The 7,369-nt window shown below is 30.9% G+C and overlaps 1 pseudogene; it reads left to right on the plus strand.

The window, feature by feature from the left end:
• Positions 1-4,613: 4,613 nt before the first annotated feature.
• LOC121208086 (polygalacturonase-like) lies at positions 4,614-6,262 on the plus strand (annotated as a pseudogene).
• The last annotated feature ends 1,107 nt before the right edge of the window (positions 6,263-7,369 follow it).

Raw genomic sequence — 7,369 nt, forward strand, 5'->3', positions numbered from 1 at the left:
GGAGAAACTCACAAACCTTTACGTTTTATTTAAAAACTAAACCAAAACTAAAACCATAAGAATTTAAAGCTTTAAAACAACCAGACAAAACAAGTTAGAAGAATATATACAACACGATGCAAATGCATGATTTTTCAAAAACACAATTTTAGGATCACGACTAAATATTAATTTGAACAAGGAATTTTGAAAATTTTGACAACATGCATTTAATTCCAGACACGACTCTCAAAAAGGCGGGTCCCCAGTGGAGTCGCCAGCTGTAGCGACGTAAAAATTTTGGCTTAGCTTGGTCGCTAATTGTGGCGATTTATTGAAAACTTGAAAACTAAAATTTGATTTTAAAATAAACAAGGAGTCGCCACTGATCTGTTTTTTTTAGGTGTGATCGGACACCTATTAGATTTATTTTTTTAAAACAAAAGAAGACTGAACTTAGGTCTACGTTAAAATCCAGAGACAAAATAGGGTTCGGGAGTCAGTTACGCGCGAGGAAGGTATTAGCACCCTCGCGACGCCCAAAATTGGTATCTCATAAACATGTGTTATCATGATCTTCAAAAATACAAGTTCAATATAAGATTTAATCGTGATCCGATTGAAAAGACGAGAAATTTTAAATTTTCGGTTTTTTGAGGAGGGTGTTCCGCCTTTAACATAAGCCAACAAATTCCATCCAACATAGCGATGAAATTCGATGACTTAATGTTGAATCAGTACATTGCCTCGATTATTAAAATTAATTGTAAAACAAGACTATGATTTTTGAAGTAATATAAAACACAATTGAGATGAAACAGATGACAGAACTAGAAGTATATTGAAGTGAATATAAGTGTGACAAGTATATTAAAAATCAATGATGATATATGCACAATATATACATATTAAAGATAATAATAAAAAAGAACTATTGATAATACTTCACAAATGTATATATACATTAAAATTTATATAATATATAAAATATAACATTAAGAACACATGTATATAATATATGAAATATACGTGGATATAATATAATATTGAAATATTTACATAAACCTATACATAAAAAAAATCCGACTAATAATGATACTACATAAGTATATACATAAATAATGAAACATATACTAATATTTGTATGGTAAGGATGAAATATATATACATAAGATAGTTCGAGAAGAAAAAGAATATATATGCATATATATATAAATATTATAGTATTTGACAACATATACATGAAATAATAAAAGAAATATATAACAAATAACATAAAAATATATGTATGAAATAACATAAAAATATATGAATAGCGCAATATTTACAAATATATACATAATATAATTATTTAAAAATAATATAATGAAATATACGAAAATAAGACTATATACACATAAATATATATACATGTATAATGAAATATATATACTAATATTAAATATAATAGGAACAAAAATAATATAATAATATATATACTCGATACGGTATTAAAAAATATGTATATACATATAATAGTATGCACATGAGACAATACAAAATATATACATGGAAGATTATAAGAAAATATAACTAATAATATTGAAAAAATATATATATATAACATAATATTTAAAACACATATATATATATATATGATATATAAAAATTATATATATAATACACTATATGAGTATATTACATGCGCATACATATACAATATTATACATTAAGACATATAATAAATATATTTAATATAATAAATATAAATATTAAAATTAACGAATAACAGAAAGTGAAAACAAGTAAAATGAAAATAAAGCAGTAAATTAACAAAGAGGACTGAATCGAATTAAAGAATAAAGTTTGGGGAAAATTTTAAAAGAAATAAATGGAAAGGGACTAAATTGCACGCGCAAACAAACCGAAGGGACTCAATCGGACAATAAACCATCTTCCCAAAACGCAACGCATGGCAGAGGACCACATCACAAAGCGCAACAAATTTAAGGGCTAGATTAAAAATAAAAATAACTTAATTGTAAAATCATGAGAAAGCGGAGGGGCTGAAAACGCAATTAGCCCCTCCAATTAAAAAACACGCGGATCCTATCGGGTAGGGTCGGGTCGACCTGATCCAAAGTGAAACGGCGCCGTTTCAGCACTGAACTCTAATGCCAAAACGGCACCGTTTTGAAAGGCTATAAATAGCCTAAAATTCAAAAAAAAAACATTTGAGAGGGGAGAAAGAAAAGAAAGAAGAGAGAAGGGGAGAGAAAAGGGATCCGGCCAGGGAGGGGCGGTCACCGGTCCGGCTACCGGACCTTCGCCGACGCCGACGCCTATATTTAGATTTTTTTTAATAAAACTATTTTAAATATATTTTAATAAAAATATGTTTTTCCATAATTTGAATTCAAAAACAATTCTAAAAAAAAATTATACCACTAGAAAATTGTTTTTTAAGTAATCGTTTTCTCATTTTATTATGATTTTTGGAAAAAAAAATTAATTAGTGATGAATACCAGAAGAAATATGAAAAGTCAAAAATCATGTTATACATAAAAGGCAAATCAACATGTAATTTTGGACATAGAAATGTATATAGGCTGTTTTAATGAATTGGATTTGAAGAGTCGTTAACTATAAGTCTGATTCGTGTCATTTTAATAACTATGCCAATAAAATAAATATATCATTTTATTGTAATTTTGTTACGTGCAATTAGAGGTATTCATGGGCCGGGTCAGGTTGGATTCGAGTCGGGCTCAACTAAAAAATCATGCCCATTTATTGGGCTCAGTCCGAGCCGGGCCCAAAAAATAGGCCTAAAATTTTGTCAAAGCCCGACCCGGATAAAAAACTAAATCCGGGACCCAGCCCGGCCCGCCTATATTAATTTTTTATTATTTATATATATATAACACATAAAAAATACTAAAAATATCAAAATAAATATTTCCCAACAAATTGAAAATAAATTTTAAAAAATATGTAGACTTAAATAACACTAAGATAAATGCAACTTAACAAGCAAATGCTTTTAAAATAATAAAAAAATTAACAAATGCCTTTAAAATAATAAGAAAATTAACAATAAAATAAAAAAAAACAAGAAAATAACATTCAAATATAAAAAAAAATATGCAGATTTTTTTTTGTCCTTTGGTGAATTCAGGCCAGGCCGGGCCGGGGCTAAAAAACCTTATCGGAGGCCCGGCCCATTTTTTTGAATGGGCCTTATTTTTTTGTCCAAGTCCATTTTTCGGGCCTATATTTTTGCCCAAACCCTTTCACGTTTCGAGCGGGCCCAACCCGGCCCATGCACACCTCTACGTGCAATGGATATCCTGATTTCGATAAAAAAAAATTACTACAAAACATAACCAAAGCCAAGTCATACTGAGAAAAAACCTAAACCAAGATAAAATGTCGGAGAGAATGCCACTATCATCGATACAAGTCTTTTCACGGGCATAGATCTCATTGTCAAACGTTAGCCACCAAGACAGAATAAGTGAAATGATGTGTTTTAACCGCTATCAACGATCTTGTTAAAACTCACTCTAAGATTTGGGGAAGTGTTGAATCCATTTGATCAGACGTAGACAAAAAAAAATGATAAAATCACAACAGATTCGAGAAAAACAAGTAACCCTGAACCTAAAAGAACATGAGTCATTACTGACGGCGTCCCCATAGGAGGGCTAAAGGAAAAACCGTTGGTTTCATTATTATTCTGAATAGTCCACTTAATTTGAAAAGGGTGGCAGGGGATAAAAGGATGAAAGGTTAAGGAGGTGGGTGATGAAATAAGAGGAAGCCAAGGAAAGAAAAGATGAGTTGGGAGAAGAAGATGGTAGAAAAGAGGAAGAAGGGAGGATGTCGACAAGGAGGTGGCGTTGAAACAAGCTCCAATGTCTCTCCGGAAAAAAGGAGGAAAGGCACAAAGAAAAATAATTTTTTAATAAATTTTCAAACATAAATAATTAACATATTTTTTAATATTTACATTATATTTAATTTTCATATATATTATAAATTAGAAAATGAATGGCATTATACTCGAGCTTTAACTATCGAAACTCAAACTCGAAGAATATAAAAAGAAAGGCTTCGTTTCATGGTAACCTCAAAAGTAATGCGTCAAACACATGCTTCCTATCTTGTTGTGTTCATATTCATACTTTCCTTTGATCCCTTAATTTCAACAAAATCTAAATTTGATTGATTAGAATGCAATTCATTACAATGTGGCTGCGCTCCACTTTGAGATGAACCTCAAAACTCTTATTTAACATATCTTTAATCATTGGTGTCTTGGAAACCAAGTAATCTGTTCTAAGTACACTGTATTTCCTACAAAACACTGAAAATGGTAGCCTTTGGACGCCATTGAAACTTTCTTCAATCCTACACTTATTTTAACATTTATACTGCTCTTTTAATGTCCCTTTATCCTAAAAGAAACAGTACACTTTTGTACATAAATATCCTTTTTCTCTTAAACTTCTCATTCATCAATCGTCTTCTTTCTCTGAATTTTCTTTCGAGCCGAACACTGTTGAAAACGATGAAGCTTTCTGGTTTTAATTCCCTTGGATTTGTTTTAATCGTGTTTGTTATGTTAAGTGCATGTTCAACATTAGCAACGATGGAGTTTAATGTTTTGAACTTTGGGGCTAACTTGAATGGTCGAACCGGTTCGACCAACAGTTTCCTCAAGGCATGGAATGCAGCCTGTGGCACGGCAGACTCGACCTTTCATATATGTGCCCAAAGGACGGTATTTGGTGGGTTCATTGGCTTTTAAAGGCCAATGCAAAAGCCCTCAGATCATCATAAGAATCGATGGCACCATTGTAGCTCCTTTGGATTATGGAGTGCTGGGAAAGTCGGATAATTGGTTCAGCTTTGAAGGTGTGAGCGGCGTTTCTATAATTGGTCGAGGTACATTTGATGCTAAAGGACCTTCTCTTTGGGCTTGCAAAGCTTCCAACTCCAATTCATATCCTTCTGGGGCCACGGTATTATTTTCTTCCCTTTTCTTTTATATTGTAATTGAGTTTAATTTAAAATTCCATCATTCAAAATCATTTGTTAAATATTATTGTATTTAAATTTGACTTTCTCCATGCCTTGAGCTGTTTGAGCTTGAACTCGAAAAGGAACTTTTCAACCCAACACAAATATAAGTGTTTCATTTGCATTTCTAATTCCGAGCTACATAGTAAACAATAATCTTTTCTTGTTGTCTTACCGCGAATGTTCTGTAAATTGAGCTACTAATATTCATTTTTGTGTGAAAATAGACGTTGAGCTTTACCAACTCGAACAACTTCAGGATTAATGGATTAACATCTTTGAATAGCCAAATGCTTCATATTGTGATCAATGGATGCCAAAATGTGCACCTTCCTTCGAGGAGTTAAGATCGTCGCTGCTGGTAATAGTCCCAACACTGATGGCATCCATGTCCAATTATCGAGAAATGTGGAAATTTTAAGCACTTCCATTAAAACGGGAGACGATGGCATCTCAATCAGTCCTGGCACTGAAAATTTATGGACTGAAAAAGTCACTTGTGGTCTCGATCATGGCATCAAGTATGATAAATTAATTAAATTCCATTGTTACTTTTATTGAAAATGAAGCAAAGTGTTTATTATTAACTTACACATACTAGTTAGATTCTGAAGGCATGATTTTATTATTTATAATCGCTTTGTGTTGCTTAATTTTAACTTTCCAGCATCGGAAGTTTGGCAAAGGATTTGAAAGAGGAAGGAGTTCAAAATGTTACGGTGAAAAACACAATCTTTTACAACACTCAAAATGGGTTGAGAATCAAATCATGGGCTAAGCCTAGTAGTGGATATGTTCAAGAGGTTCAATTTTTAGGTTCTGTGATGACAAATGTTCAAAATCCTATTGTGATCGATTAAAACTATTGTCCTCGCAATGAAAATTGTCCGGGTCAGGTATTGCAAAATTCCAACTACCACTTGTTTCAATCTTTGAATACAACTTTTAAATAATTATCTGGTATGATTCATTTTGTTCGTTTTTTCTATTTTTTTCTTATTTTTTTTTACTCTTAGATTTCGGGAATAAAGATTAAAAACATCTTCAACACCTTCAACACCCATAGCTATAAAATTTGATTGTAGTTCTAAAAATTCGTGCACTGAAATAAGTTTACAGAACGTGAATTTGACATATTTAAACAAATCAGCTCAATCATTTTGTAGCAATGTGGTTGAAAAAGCATTTGATTTAGTTCGACTAAACAGTTGTATGTAAATCATGGATTCTGGATTTCCTCTTTTATTTATTTTTTTGCATATATTGATTGTAAATTAAAATTGATCAGCATTTGAGCTATTTAGCCTTTCGTACCCATAGCCAGTGTCAGTTACTTATATTACTTTTTTAAAAACCTTTTCACATATCAATTTAAATTTTATATTTTTAATTCACATTTTATTGATTTTATCAATGTGTCCAAGAGTAGAAATAATGAGTTTGGGATCACCTTTATTATTACAAGAAAATGCATCGTTTTTCCAATTTGATTTGTCAAAACTTGGGTTATGATCTTTACTGATATTTTAGACATGTGCAAGCCTATTTATGATATTCAAACATTGTTATGGGAACATATCTTGAAGATTTGTTTGAATTGGATCAAGGAAATCAACTTCCTTATTTTAAAGAGATTGGATTGGATTGGGTATCTTGCTAACATATCCTAAATATTTGAAGACTTATCTTAGTCATATTGAAGATATTATCTATGTTGATTACTGCAACTGCCTGTTTTTGAGTCAAATCGGAACAGTAGTTTCGAAACCCTAAATCCAAAGTCAAAATATTTATTTTAATATTTTAATAAGGTTTACAGGATGATAGAATTATTATGTGAAAGTTTCGTTAAGAATTTTACTGTTTAAATGCTTAATTTGGTAAAAAGGACTAAATTACGTAACGCGTAAAAGTTGAGTTCTATTGTTTAAAAATATCAAATAGCTATGGTTTATTAATATGGAAGTCCTTATCATGTAAATAGTCCATTTATAATGTAAGTGGACATTCTTGGACATTGTTTAAGTTATTTATAAGTTATAATTATAAGATTAATATAGTAATTTATGTATTAAGTTAATAACAATAACAATAATAATAATAATAAATCAAAATCATGTTACTTCATTCATCATATTGCCGAAATTGAGAAAGAAAATAAGGGTTTGAAGCTTCCATGGTTTCAGCACACTCTTAGCTAGATTAAGGTACAGTTTTAGCTCGATTTTTAATGATTTTTATGTTTTTGAGCTCGTTACAGCTTAATCTAGCTAGCCCGTACCTTCGTTTTTGAAATTTTTATAGATTTTGAATGATTTCATTGTT

This window comes from Gossypium hirsutum, chromosome A10, assembly GCF_007990345.1.
Source record: "Gossypium hirsutum isolate 1008001.06 chromosome A10, Gossypium_hirsutum_v2.1, whole genome shotgun sequence".
In the NCBI taxonomy this organism is placed as follows: domain Eukaryota; kingdom Viridiplantae; phylum Streptophyta; class Magnoliopsida; order Malvales; family Malvaceae; genus Gossypium; species Gossypium hirsutum.